This window comes from Chiloscyllium plagiosum, chromosome 3 (assembly GCF_004010195.1).
Source record: "Chiloscyllium plagiosum isolate BGI_BamShark_2017 chromosome 3, ASM401019v2, whole genome shotgun sequence".
Classification (NCBI taxonomy): Eukaryota; Metazoa; Chordata; class Chondrichthyes; order Orectolobiformes; family Hemiscylliidae; genus Chiloscyllium; species Chiloscyllium plagiosum.
In genome coordinates, this window is record NC_057712.1 from 109,308,202 (window position 1) to 109,323,911 (window position 15,710).

Here is a 15,710-nt window from a genome sequence, read left to right on the forward strand (position 1 = left end):
AGGAGTTGGGGCTGGTGGATATTTGGAGATGTCTTCACCCTACTGGCAGGGACTTCACTTTTTTTTCAAACCCACATAAATGTCACACAAGGATCGACCTCTTTCTGTCTCCCTTGGCCCTTCTGGATTCGATTATGAGTTGTAAAGTTGGGAATATAGCTATCTCTGATCACGCGGCAGTATATTTGGAGGTTAAGGCCAAAAGTGAAGGAGTTTGGACCCTTTTCTCCTTCAGGATTCCAAATTTGTGGAATATTTTTTGAAGGAGTTTCAGGAATTCTTGACTATCAACTCAGGCATGGCTAGTAGACCGTCCATGCTATCGGAGACTGCTAAGGCTTTTGCTAGGGAATTAGCTATTTCCTATTCGGCTAGCCGGAAACAACAGAAAGAGGAACAGCAGCATCTAATTGAGACGCGGTTGAAAGCCGCGGAGGAAGCACATTTTGCGCAGCCTTTGGTGACTAAGCTACAGGTGATCAAGGCCCTTTGGGCTGCCTTGAATTCAATACTGACACAAAACACAAAGAAAGAACTTGCTTTTGCTAGACAGAGGCTGTTTGAATATGGGGATAGGCCAGGGAAGTATTTAGCGTACCTGACTAGGAAAAAGCGTGCTCCCCAATCCATTATTGCAATCAGAGACAGCGCCGGGGTCCTTACATACTATGCTAAAAAGATTATTGACGCTTTTTGGATCTTTTACTCTGAATTGTATCGGTCTGAAGGTTGTGAAGACAGGAGGGCTAAACTGGAGACCTTTTTTAAGAACCTGGACCTCCCAGGGGTAACTTTGGAACAGTCCTCTCTCCTTAATGCTCCCTTGACAGTTCAGGAAATACTGTCAGGCAGCTAGGCAACTTCAGAGTGGAAAAGCGCCTGGCCCCGATGGTCTTCCGGGTGAGTTTTATAAGGAGGTTATAGGGATTCTGTCAAGGCCGATGTTGGAGATGTACAATCACTCCTATATGCATGAACGCCTACCACCATCTTTGAGAGAAGCTAATATTTCCTTAATTCTTAAGAAGGGGAAGGTTCCTGAGGATTGACCCTTATACAGGCCCATCTCTCTATTAAATTCAGATTTCAAGATTCTGTCCAAGATCCTAGCGCTGAGACTGGAAAGGGTGTTGCCCCATATTATGAAAGAGGACCAGAGAGGCTTTATAAGAGGCCGAAGGTCCTCTAATAATATTAGAAGGTTGCTGAATGTCATCCAAGTTTGTCAGCAACAATCGATTCAGGGGTTGGTGATTTCCTTAGATGCAGAGAAAGCACTTAACTGGGTGAAATGGCCGTATCTTTTTTATGTCTTAGAACAGTTTGGGTTAGGTGGAGTTTTTGCTAGGTGGGTGGAGGTTTATATCGCCACTCTCTGGCCATGGTCATCACCAACGGGGTGAAGTCTGGGAATTTTACGATTGGTAGGGGTAGTTGGCAAGGCTGCCCCCCTCTCACTGTTGTTGTTTACATTGGTGATAGAGCCGTTGGCAGAGGCCATTCGTCAGAACATTCACATAACCACTCCGGAAGTGGGATCGAAGACACACAAGATTACATTATATGCGGATGATGTCCTTCTGTTTTTAATCGAACCCGATGACCTCTGTACCCCATTTGATACAATGTATCAATTCATTTTGGGCTATTTCAGGATATAAGATTAAGGTTGCAAAATCAGAGGCTATGCCTTTGGGGAACCTTAAGCATGTGCCAGAAGTTGAAGGTGGCAGTTGAAGGTTGAAGTTTGAGCAACTGAGCTGCAAATACGGGTTACCCAGCAGAGATCTTTTCCATTTTTTTCAGGTTTGGGATTTCATCCAGAAGACGACTATGCTTCTCACTAAGCCCTAGAGGCTCGGTACAGAGAAGTTGTTGCTACGTTCCACAAGCACCCTTTCGGTTAGTGCCCTCTATCTCCTGCTGGGTGGCAGGGCCTGGCAGGATATTAACCAGTTCTGAGAGGTCTGGGAGCAAGAGCTGGGAGTGGAGATCTCTTCTGAAACATGGGAGAACATATGAGAGAATACTCGAAAGATCTCAATCTATAATAGGACATGCGCTACGCAGTTAAAAGTTCTGCACAGGGCTCATCTGGCATCAGACCATCTGGCGAAGTTTAAAAAAGGAGCATCTTCAGTGTGCCCCAAATGTAAAATAAGTATAAGTACTCTTACTCATTGCTTCTGGACATGCCACAGGCTCCATATTTACTGGAGCGCTGTGGCGGGAGAGATAGGGAGGGTATTGAGAACTGAAGTCAAAGTAGACCTGATATCTTTCCTCTTAGGTCTACCGAATTTACCATCTTTAGACAGACATGGGAAAAAAAACTATTTAATATTCTTGCATACTGTGCACAGAAGAATATTCTGATGAACTAGTTGTCTGAGAACCCACCGGGCTTGCTGGGATGCCAGAAATTAATTATGGAGCACATTCCCTTGGACTTTTTTTTACAAACATGGTGCACAACACAACAGACCATTTTTATAAGACATGGCAGCCCTACTTGAGTTATTTGGAAACTAATTTGTCCTAACTAGGGCATTTGTTTAACCAGGATGGTTAGATTTGTCAAACCCTGGAGGGGATCTCCTGAGTTAATACGGGTATATATACAATGCTCCTGTTCCTCTGTTTGGGAGCTTTGCGCCAAACATAACTGTTCTGTATTCTGTTTTTTTTTGCTTTTTTTTGGTGTTGCTTTGCACAGTGTTAGGGTTTGTTGTGTATTAGAGGGTAGGTTAATAGTTAGGAGATAGTAGTTGTATTGTTTTTGTTTGTTTTCTTTTTATTATACTGATATTTGTTATTGATTGTATTTTTCAATAGTTTTATATGCTTGTAAAGTTAAAAAAAATTTGCGAATAAATATATTTACAAAAAAAGTGTATAAGTCCTGCTAAGATTTGCTTTCCCAAAATGCAGCACCTTACATTTATCTAAATTAAACTCCATCTGCCACTTCTCAGCCCATTGGCTCCTCTCATCAAGATCCAATTGCAATCTGAAGTAACCTTCGCTGTTCACTACACCTCCAATTTTGGTGTCATCAGCAAACTTGCTAACTATACCTCTTATGGTCACATCCAAATCATTTGTATAAATGATGAAAAGTAATCGATCCAGCACTGATCCTTGTGGCACTCCACTGGTCACAGGTCTCCAGTCTGAACAACCACCCCCCCACCACCTTGTGGACTTGATTTTGAAAGCTTGCAGACTATTTTCCATGCCTGACTGTTTTTATAAAAATATCAATGAAAAGCACTTTGAAGCTTTTTTTTTTGAAGAAATAAGGCATTTCTTGGAAACCACATAGCTCCAGACAATCACTGGTCTTAATGGCTTGACCTCACTTCGGGGAAAACATCTGACTGTTTTGTGACTGGGTTTTATGGTTGTTATGTTTGAACTGTGTTGCAAGCATGGCGTTTGTTATTGGACTTTTCAGTTGAAGAATGCCTGGTACAGTACAGGCTACTTAACCTGTATCTCATGTTTCTGATGCACCTTTGCTATGAAACTCAATTGTTCATCTGGCACAGTGATGACTTAAAGACGCATCAAGGTCACATTTCCTGCCTCCGTCAAGACCCCTCAGAGACAATCCTGCACGAGAACTGGCTTTATCATACATACAAGAACACCAGATTGAAGACTCCAAATTATCTTCTGGATAACCTTTTTGCCTTCAAGATTAATTACCATTAACCAGAAAGTGTTTTCCTTTGTAAAAGTGAATTTCAGTAGAGAGAAATCTGCTTTTTATCTTTACCTGATGGAAGATAGTGCATTTTGTGTTTTTCAGAGAGGTAAACAGTTATATTGCCATACTACAAATTGTCGTAAATCCACTCTAAATTGTCATTGTATCAGTTATAACAAATCAATAACTATGTTCAGTAATGAAACCTGGTTGACGGATCTTTTTATTTTAAGTCTGAAATAGAGAAAGCATATGATTGGCAATATTAGGACTTGGGTAATATTTTCAATGCATATTGCAATCCATGAGGAAGTGGGGCTAGATCGACAGCACAGTCCTCCCATTTCAGTTGGAACAATGTGGCCTAACCAAGGTTCAATACAGATCAAGCACAACTTCCTTAAATTCTTTTTAAATTCTCTTTCTCTGTGGATTTGGTTTGTGTTCTTAAGCATTGCTAACTGGTGGCATTACATTTAGCATCAATTTAACAAAGGGTCATAATGTTAAATCATAATTTCATCTGAAAGCTGCAAAAAAAAAACCCACTATGGGCATCCATCATCAAAGAGAGCATGAGCACTGTTCTTTAGTCACGAACTGCAAAATCAATTTGTTGGCATGCAGATAAATGGGTATAACCAAACTAAGAATTAATAAACTTATTTAATTTTTAAAATTCACTTGAGAAACATTAGCATTGCTGGCTGGGCCAATAGTTATTGCCTGTCCCCAGGTGCCTTTGAGAAGGTGGTGGTGAGCTGATTTCTTGAGCCACTGCAGTTCATGTGCTGTTGGCAGATCCACAATGTTGTCAGTGAGGGAATTCCAGGAGTCTCCTGAATACATCCCACTGTACAACCAGAATCCCATCCTGAGTACTCTTGAGCAGGACGGTACTGTAGGTACCATCCGTACATTGAGATTCAAGGAAATCTACAAGATCCATTGTGATGGGTGATTTAATAGTTACAGGAACAGATAGATTATGTGGCAGCTATAAACATGAACAGAAGATAGTGTTTGGTTTCCTTGGCACCAGGCTCAAGGATGTCACTGAGTGGTTACAGAGTGTGAAAATGAACATCTAGCCATCATGATCCACATTAGAACCAGTACGACTGCTCTGCTGCAGCACCATAGTGCTTAACTCAACAAAACAAGTACAGAAGAACCTTCAAGTTGTATTTAATAGATTAAAACTGGTGGTGAGCACACAGCTTGAGGTTTTGAAATAGATTATGGAATAACAGTGTTCTGTGCTTCCTAAATGTGCTTCTGTGTTTTCACTGGAAACAATATGGAACTATCATAAAATTACCAGACAAAACACCAATTTTTAAAAACTTGTAAAATTATGGAAATTTTAGTGTAACTTATCAGCTATATAGCTATAGCTGAAGGAAGGACAATGACAGAACAGTTAAAGTAGAAAAGAGAAATCAAATTACTAAATAGTTGAACACAGGTTCAGAATTTAAGAGATTTGCGAGAAACTAACCAATAAACTTTGTTGGCAGTCTGGAACCAGCATACAACCATAACTAAACATGGAAATTATTAAAGACAAAGGTCAGGATAGCTTTTCAATAAATAAATACATTGGTGTCAACTGTTATTTTCCACTGTTGAGCTATCATTAGGAAAGGTCATTATTAATTGGTATACAAACATAATATCCAAAGCTTGTACAATTGCTCAACAACTAATCAATGATAATTTGACACAACTTGAGAAACTTAGAGGGAGACTACTAAACGTTTGGCTGTTTAACACAATTTTTTTTTAAAATCTACTCTGTCATGTTCTAATGTGTTGACAGGAATATAAGCAACGTCACAGAACTATGAATCCAGGGACTTTTACTTTCCAGTTTAGACCTAGAATCATAGAATTTTACAACTGTGTGTGTGGTTCCCAAAAGAGCTACCCAGCTGGTGCCATTCCTCTGTCCTATCTTTGAGGGCCTCTAAATTCGTCACTTTCAAATAGATATCCAGCTCACTTTAGAAACCTCCTGTGGAATCTGCCTTCACCATTCTCCCAGGCATGCACTTCCAGTCGAAACAACTAAGTAAAGAAGTTTCTCCTTATCCCACTCTCAGCTCTCCTGTTGACAATCCTGAAATTGGGATCTCTAGTTACTGACATACCAGCTAGTAGAAACAGAATATCGTTCCATACCCTGTCAAACTTGTTCCTAATTTTGAACACTGCAATAAGGTCAGCTCTTAATTTTCTCTGCTCCAAGGAGAATAAGCCCAATTTCTCTAATCTTTCCTTTTATATGAAATCCCTCATTCCTGGTACAGGTAGTTCTCAGATAACACACGTTCTCGCAGCACGATTTACCTGTAAGGTTGCTAAGTATGGAATGGTATTTTCAAGAACCTCTGTTCGCAATAGCACGATTCCAGCAGTGATCATTTTGCTCCCTTCATTTTGCACATGCACTAAGTCTCCATGGCATTCTGCACATGCGCCGTTGTCAGCTGCTGACAGAGCAGCTTTCTATGAGGGGTACTGTACAGATACCAGCTTTTTGAGAGATACACACTGAGCAGCTGACTGTGAAAGGTACAATACTCCTATTTTATCCCTTTTTAAAAACAAAATGGAGGGGCACAGTGACAAGAATGTTAGCAAGAGGCACCCTGGTGATAAAATTGCGGGTGAATGCTCTTCAGAGGGTTGGTTGATGGGCTAAATGGCCTCCTTCAACACTGTAGGAATTTTAGGATTCTACAAATATTAGCAATTTAGCTAGAAATCTTGGAAAGTTATAGGATGGCTGTTCTATTATCTATTTCATATATGTGAAATTTGGTGCCTGAGGCTTAGCTGACCAGTATGACATAATGTTTTGTGACATGTTACTGATGTCTGCCACCTACTGCAGCTCTACTGACAGTGCAATGAAAGAACCACCCCCAACTCATGTGAAATATATTTAATGCATTAACGTGAATGTTTATGATTGATAGTTTACCATATGTACGCACTGTTTACAAAGTCAACTTCTCCCACTTACTTTCCAAAGGTACAAGTTCTAATATTGTTATTTCTTTATTCTTTCAAAAGACATGGATGTCACCGAAAAGGTTACCATTTCTTGTCTTCCCTTAATTGTCCTTGAACTGGGTGGCTTAGTAACTCATTTTGGAGGGCAAGAAAAAAAGAGTCAACCACACTACAGTGTGTCTGGAGTCAGACCAGGTTTGGATGGCAGATTTCCTTCCCAAAGGACAATAATGAAACAGATGAGTCTTTGTGAGAATTCATGATCACTGAGGCCAGCTTTCAATTCCAGACTTATTAATTGATTTTATGCTCTACCATGGTTGAACTTCAACCTACGTCCCCAAAGCTCAGCCTCTGGATTATCACTCTAGTGACATCTTAGAACATAGAACATTACAGCGCAATACAGGCCCTTCGGACCTCAATGTTGCGCCGCCCTGTCATACTAATCTGAAGCCCATCCCACCTACACTATTCCATGTACGTCCATATGCCTGTCCAATGATGACTTAAATGCACTTAAACTTGGAGAATCTATTACCGTTGCAGGCAAAGCATTCCATACCCTTACTACTCTCAGAGTAAAGAAACTATTTCTGACATCTGTCTTATTCCTATCTCCCCTCACTTTAAAGTTGTGTCCCCTCGTGTTTGCCGTCCCCATACCACCATCTCCCCTAAGGCAACAGCTGCATGTCCATCCCCAGTCCAAAGAAACAGATGCATAACAAACAAACAGAAATTTCTGGAGGAACTTAGCAGCTCTGGTAGCATTTGTGGAGAGAAAACAGAGTTGACGTTCTGAGACTAGTGACACTTCTTCAGAACAGATGTAGACTATTCCATCTTTATATTTGTTCATGCAGCTGATCTCAAGAAAATACAGATTGTGCTGGGAACCAATAAAAGAACAAATTACTTTTCTGTGCAGAAATCTCAGCGAACACACACGTTAGGGGAATGATATTATATTCTATTTCCATTTAATAAAATTAAACCAACAGTGCTGAAGAATGCTCAACAGCCACATAGAAAGGAAGAACATTAATATCCATTTCAGAATTACTCATTTTGGATCATAAGTAAAGGTCTCATCAAACAGAAGAGCCAATTACAGGAATAAATGGAAATAATCAAATCTCTCCAAAGCGAGAAGAAAAAATAATCACATTGTTCCAATTTTAAGAATTGCGTTGGCCATTGCCTAAGTTCCTTCCCTAAACTGAACACTTTTTACTGAAAATAAAAAGTAGCAAATAAAACATGTATATAATAAAAAGGACAATTAATAATTGCTTAGTAACAGTATTGTTCTAGAATGAAATGTGTGCCATCTTTGTGAATAGTAAATGAATAAGGTCTATGTGATTTATCTGTGCAGAATCAATACTGAGAGATTTGAGAAGCACAATTTTAATTATTTGGAGATGCTGATGATCGTTCATCCTGGCACATGGGCCCTCTTAGAGCAAAGAGCACTGCAGCACAGAAACAGACCCTTCAGCCCTCTACCCAAGCCTGCATCGACACATTTTGCCTTTCCACACTAAAACTGTCTTCACTTACAGGATCCGTATCCCTCTATTCCCTTCCTATTTGTGAATTCGGCCAGAAGCTTCTTGAATGCTGCTATTGTGTTTTTCACCACTTCCCTGACAGTATGTTTCAGCCACCCTTTGCGTGAAAAACTTGCCCCGGACATCTCTTTCAAACTTTCCTCCTCCCACCACACATCTTGAACCTGTGTTCCTACTGATTAACCCCTCCACCCTGGGAAAAAGCCGCATACTTTCTACTCTATCCATGCCATTCAAAATCCTATAAACTTCTCAACATCCTACATTCCAGTGAAAACAAATTTAAGGTATCTAACCTTTCTTCATAGCTAAAATCCCCTATATCAGGTAACATCTTGGTAAACCTTTTCTGTGCGCTCTCCATAGTATCTACATCCTTCTGGTAGGATTGTGATCAGAACTGTATGCAATATTCCAAATGTGGCTTAACTAAAGTTCTATTAAACTGCAGCATAACTTGTCTATAGTACTCAATGCCCTTTACAATGGCAAACATGCCATAGGCTTTTTTTTTTCTATCTTATCCATCTGCGCTGCCTTCTTCAATAATCTGTGAACCTGCACACCCAGGTCCCTCTGCTATTAAATACTCCTAAGGTTTCTGCCATTCACACTTCTGATTTCCATCTGTACTTGACCTTCCAAAACGCCTTCACGTCATGTGTCTGGATTAAACTCCATCTGCCATTCTTCTGCTCGTGCCTCCAACTGATCTATATCCTGCTGTATCCTCGACAATCCTCCTCACTATCTACATCTTTGCATCATCCACAAGCTTACTAAGTAGACCAACTACATTTTCCTCCAAATACTTTATGTAGACCATGAACAGCAGAGTTCCCAGTACTGATCCCTGTAGAATACCACTAGTCACAGCCGTCCTTTCTGCAAGCATTCCTTCCACCGCTATCCTCGGTCTCCTCTGACTAAGCCAGTTCTCTTCCATTATGCCCGTTCACCCTGATACCATGTGACTTCACTTTTGGTACCAGTCTGCCATGACAGACCTTGTCAAAGGCTTTACTAAAGTCCATGTAAACACCATCAACCACTTTTCTTTTCGTAATCATCTTCGTCACCTCCTCAAAATGCTCAATCAAGTTAGTGAGGCACGACTTCCCCTGCACAAAACCATGCTGTCTATCACTAATAAGTCCATTTGCTTCTAAATCTTTTAGACCTTGTTCCTGAGAATCTTTTCCAATCATTTCCCTACCACTGATGAGGGGCTCACAGGCCTGTAATTTCCTGGATTATCCCTGCTACCCTTCTTCAAAATAGAACAACACTGGCTACTCTGCAGTCACCTGGGACCTCATCTGTGGTCAAAGAGAATACAATGAAGTCTGTCACTGCTCCAGCAACTTGTTCTTTTGCCTCCCTCAATATTCTGGCATAGATACCATCAAGACCCAGGGACTTAGCTACCTTAATATCTTTTAAGGCACACAACCTACCTTCCTTTTTAATAACAACTTGACTTCGAAATTCAACTCCCTTCTCGGAGATCATCCTCCACCAGTTCCTTCTCTTTGGTGAATACTGACACAAAGTATTTGTTTAGGAACTCACTTACCAATCTCTTCTGGGTCCACACACAGATTCCCTCCTTTGTGCTTGGGCGGGCCAACTCTTTCCCTAGCTAATCTCTCGCTTCTTTGTATGTATAAAGAGCCTTCGGATTCTCTTTAATGCTGTTCGCTAATGACTTTTAGCCCTTTCAATTCCTTGTTTAAGTTCTTTCTTAATTTCCTTATATACTCAAGGGCTTTGTCAGTTTTCATCCTTATGTTTGCTTCCTTTTTTTTGTGACCAAGGACATAATATCTCTGGTCATCCAAGGTTCACATAACTTACCATATTTGTCACAGGAACTACTGCTCCTGCTGTTTGAAATACTCCCACATGTCCGATATAGATTTGCCCTCAAACAGCCATCTCCAATAAAATTGTCCAGTTCCTGCCTAATATTGTTGTAGTTTGCCTTCCCCAATTTAAGAACTTCACCCGAGGATTGCTGTTATCCCTATCCAAGAGTATCTTAACTCATGGTATTATTAGTCACTAATCCTGAAATGCCACCCCACTGAAACTTCACTCACTTGGCCGGGCTCATTTCTCATGTCCAGTATAAACAGTTGGACTGTTTATATACTGTGTCAAGAAGCCTTCCTGAATAGTCCTTACAAATTCTGCCCCATCCAAGCCCTTAGAACAAAATGAGTCCCAGACAATTTTGGGGAAGTTAAAATTATCCACCTGTAAAAACAACCCTGCCTTTTCTCCAAACTCTGTCTACATATTATCTCCTCTTTCTCCCGCTGGCTGTTGGGAGGCTTGCAGTGTACTCCCAGCATTGTGATTTCACCTTTCCCATTCCTGAGATCTACCCATATTGCCTTGCTGCATGAGTTCTCTGATGCATCCTTCATCAGTACAACTCCTTTACCAGTATTGCAACTCTCCAACCCCTTTTACATCCCCTTCTATCACACCTGAAACATTCAAATCCTTGGACATTATGCCAAGTCTCTGTAATTGCAATACTGTCATAGTTCCAAGCACTAACCAAAGCTGTAAGTTCATCTACCTTGCCTATTATACTTCTTGCATTGAAACACATGCATTTCAGAAACCATTGGATAAAAGCAAATTACTGCGGATGCTGGAATCTGAAACCAAAAGAAAAAATGCTGGAAACTCACAACAGGTCTGGCAGCATCTATAAGGAGAAAAAAAGAGCTGACGTTTCGAGTCTAACTGACCCCTTGTCAAAGCCACAAAAAAAAGGGAGAAATAGGAAGTATTTATGCTAGGCTGAGAGAAGTTGAGTCATGGCTCCAGAAGGGCTTATGCCCGAAACATCGATTCTCCTGCTCCTTGGATGCTGCCTGACCTCCTGCGCTTTTCCAGCAACACATTTTCAGCTCTGATCTCCAGCATCTGCAGCCCTCACTTTCTCTCATGGCTCCAGAAGCAAAGGTAGCAATAAAGAGGTGATAATGACAGTGTATAGAGAGATTATAGGTGAGGGTCGTGGCGCGGGAGATGGACTGCATGCTGTCGAGAGCCCTGTCAACAACTGTAGGTGGGAAGCCGCGGTTGGAGAAGGAGGAGCACATATTAAGAGCACCACTTTGGAAAGTGGCCTCAACAGAACAAATGCGGCCGAGGCGAAGGAGCTGAGAGAAAGGGATAGAGTCCTTAAAGGACGTAGGGTGAGAAGAACTGTAGTCCAGATACCTGTGGGAGTCAGTGGGCTTGTAATGGATATTAGTGGATAGACTATTGCTGGAAATGGAGACAGAAAGGTCTATCCATAAATATCCATTACAAGCCCTATTCAACCTCTCCCTGTAGCTCAGATCCTCCAACCCTGGCAACATCCTTGTAAATCTTTTCTGAATCCTTTCAAGTTTCACAATATCTTCCCAAAAGGAAGGAGACCAGAATTGCACGCAATAGTACAACAGTGCCCTAAGCAATGTCCTGTACAGCCGCAACAATGACCTCCCAACTCCTGTACTCAATACTCTGACCAATAAGGGAAAGCATACCAAATGCTGCCTTCACTGTCCTACCTACCTGCAACTCTGCTTTCAAGGAGCTATGAACCTGCACTCCAAGGCCTCTTTGTTCAGCAACACTCCACAGGACCTTACCATTAAGTGTATAAGTCTTGCTAAGATTTGCTTTCCCAAAATGCGGCACCTCACATGTACCTAAATTAAACTCCACCTGCCACTTCTCAGCCCATTGGCCCATCTCATCAAGATCCTGTTGTAATGTGAAGTAACCTTCTTCACTGTCCACTACACCTCCAATTTTGGTGTCATCTGCAAACTTACTAACTATACCTCTTATACTCACATCCAAATCGTTTATATAAATAATGAAAAGTAGTGGACCCAGCACCAGTCCTACCCAGGTGCAACCCATCCAGTCTGTAAAGATTCCTCCTTCCTCAGAACCTGTCCCAATATCCCACGAATCTGAAATCCTCCCCCTACCCCACATCATCTGTTCATCCGATATATCCTGTTTCTACTCTGACTAGCCCATAGCACTGATAGTAATCCTGAGACAACTACCTTTGAGATCCTACCTTTCAACTTTCTTCCTTGTTCTCTATATTCTGCTTTTAGGACCTCATTCCTTTTTTTTTTTATTAAACCTAGGTTGTTAGTACCAACATGTACCATGACCACTAGCTGTTTGGCCTCTTCCAGAATGTCCTGCAAATGCAGGGCCCTAGCAACAGGGAGGCAACACACCATCCTCGACTCTCATTTGCAGCCACAGAAACAGCTATCTATTTCCTGTACGATTGAATGCCCATAACAAGAGCATTTCTATGCCTATTTCTTCCTCCCTCTACAGCAGACCCATGAATTTGGCTGTTTTGCAGGGTAATATCCACAAGAGATTCCTGCACTGCCTGCTTCACGCCCCTGCTCTGCCTGGTGGTCACCCACTCGCTTCCTGCCTGTGAAGTCCAAGTCTGCAGTGTGACCACCTCGCTATATATGCTATCCACGAAACTCTCCACCTTGCAAATGTTCCACAGCGTCCCCAGATGCCGCTCCAACTCCTAAACTCGGGCTTCCAGGAGCTGCAGCTGGAGACATTCCCTGCACAGATGCAGGTCCTGGGCGCTGGAAATGTGCCCAACCTTTGACATCGAATAAGAGGAGCAGTCTATGATTTGGAGCTGGTCTGCCATATCTTACCCTTTAACTTAATTAATCCTTACAATGTCAAATACTTTTCAAACTAAATTGAAGCTGCTGATACTCTCTGCTCCGATAACTGTGTCTCAAAGATTACTCATTGCTCACGAACAACAGTTTACGCTTGTGCGTCTTTATCTACTGAACTCTCGCTGCCAACCTTTCTCTCACTATGTTCTTGTCTCCTCTCCTCTGAACTTTGCCTATCTTGTTTTTGGTTACAGAAGGAAAGAAGGATGGAAGCACTACTGTAACGTAATGTTTGGGGCTGACCATTCCTTAACAGAGATTCTTCCATGATACCCTTCACACCCGCACCAACTGCGAAGTTCACTCCCAGAATGCAACTGAGCGATGTCGCACCACCCTCTTCCTCCTAACTTCCTCTTCCTGTGACACAGTGATAGAATCCCTACCCCTGAACCAGGAAGCCCATGTTCAAGTCCTACCTGCTCCAGAGGTGTGTAATAACATCACTGAATAGGTTGATTAGAAAAATAAGTTGAATTTTAAAAAAGAATCAAATTTATGCCAATGTAAAATTTGATTCTGCAGTCTAAGAAGGCTCTGAACACAAGGAGAACATGCATTGAGATTAATGCATGAGGTTGCTCGTTTCAAAAGTGTGTAATCAAACCAGGCCTGTTGCATTGAAAACATAAATATTCCAAGTATGAGATGTATTTCATGGCTATTAGCGGCACTGATTATAATACGGAAGTATGCTGGCTGAAAGGAATAATGTCACAAAGCCTACTGTGCAAAGTGAAGCAATAAAGATGCAACCCTGACTAGGAAATATAATCACCACCCTTCATTTGATGCAGGGTAAGAACCTTGATAATTCTTCCTTTACACAATATGGATTGTTGCAGTTGAAGGCAAGAGCTAAAATAGTCAAAGGAAGCGGCAGAGCTGCTCACGTCCCAAGAACAAACTTAAGAAGCCTACTCAGTGATCTACAGCAGTACTGTTCTGGGAAAAAGTTACAGCTGCACTTGAACACCATGAAACAAAACTACAATGCACAACAACTCAAATCGCTTGGAAGAAGGAACTAATTACTTAAAATAAACCCAGAAAATACCAAAGCTCAATTTACTAGGTTTTCTTTTGAACATCTTTTTTGTCTAGTTTTTAATGACACCAGAAGAATGGAGGGATGAATGCCTTGAATTTTCATATGTACTGGACCTACACAGACAAACAAAAGGAGTGTCTGAGAATAGCCTATGCTTTAAACTAGAAATTTGGCTGTAGAACTTAACCACCATTCAAAAGCATTTTATAATGGTCGATAGCAAAGCAGCATTTTGAATTTCTGAATTATTTGTCTGGTTTTATGGTATTGAAAATTCTAATCAGTAAGCTTTGTGAAAATAAAATCACCTTGAGAACAATGGGTTTTGTAACTTCGGTGCTTTGTTAACTTGAACTTAAGAAGCCACAAGTCCATATTTGTTGACATATACTACATGGCTAAAATATTACGTTAAATGAAAGATAAAAATCAGTTGTCTTCATGCCTCCTGCTTTGAAACCAACAGTAAGGAATGTTTCAGTGCTTTGCTTTGACAAATGAGTAGCGAATTTAAAAATCAGAATAGAAAATCACAGAAATCCTATTCATTAAATGACCATTAACTAAACTCTCCCATTTTTCTCAAAACCACATTATTTTTACTCAAATAAACTCAAAAAAATGCCCTCTTGATTGCCTCAACTGAATCTGTCTCCACTATATTTCCAGGCAGTACATTTCATACCCTAACTACTCGGTGAGTAAAAATAGTTTTTCCTCACTTCACGCTTGCTTCTTTTGTAGATCACTTTAAATCTAGATTAGAGTGGTGCTGGAAAAGCACATCAGGTCAGGCAAATCCGAGGAGCAGGAAAACCGCATTTCGGGCAACGGCCCTTCTTCAGGAAGGGCTTTTGCCCAAAACATCAATTTTCCTTCTCCTCGGATGATGCCTGACCTGCTGTGCTTTTCCATCACGACTCTAATCTTGACTCTGATCTCCAGCATCTGCAGTATGCACTTCCATCCACTTTAAATCTAGGCTTTCTTTCCCTTGTTCCTTTCATGAACGGGAACAATTTCTCCCTAACTACGCTATCCAGCTTGTTTGTGATTTTGAAAACCTTAATCAATCGCCTCCTAAACTTTTTCTGAGGAGAAACCCAGTCCTAACTTCAATCGATGCTGAAATCCCTCATCTGTGGAATCGTTGTTCTAAACAGCTTTCACACATTCTTCTGTGCATTCACATACTTCCTATGTGTGCTATACACAATACTCCAGCTGAGTACTCTGCTTTCCACCACTCATCTAATTTTGTATCCATATTGCTATCCATTTTATTCCAAGATCAATAATTTTCCCCGCACGTTTTGCATGGCACTGTGCCGAACACTTTCCGAAAGTCCTTGTACATCTCATCAATAATGGTACTCTCATTGAGCCTGTTACCTCTTCATAAAACTCTAGTTAAACATGATGCCCCCTTTAGAAATCCATGCTCTTTCTAGTCAACCTCTCCTGGTTGCTGAAATTATTTGTAGATAATTTAAACATATCTTGTACAAAACAAAAATTAGATAAAGGGCAATATTTCTCAAAAGCTACAGAACTGAACTCAAAACTGGAATCGCTAGACTAAATGAAGG

At 41.0% G+C, this 15,710-nt stretch overlaps 1 protein-coding gene across 5 annotated transcripts in view; it reads right to left on the reverse strand.

Annotated features, from left to right (window-relative positions):
- The window catches only part of atg5 (ATG5 autophagy related 5 homolog (S. cerevisiae)), a 157,483-nt gene that overhangs the window by 22,811 nt on the left and 118,962 nt on the right, over positions 1–15,710 (reverse strand). The window lies entirely within an intron of this gene.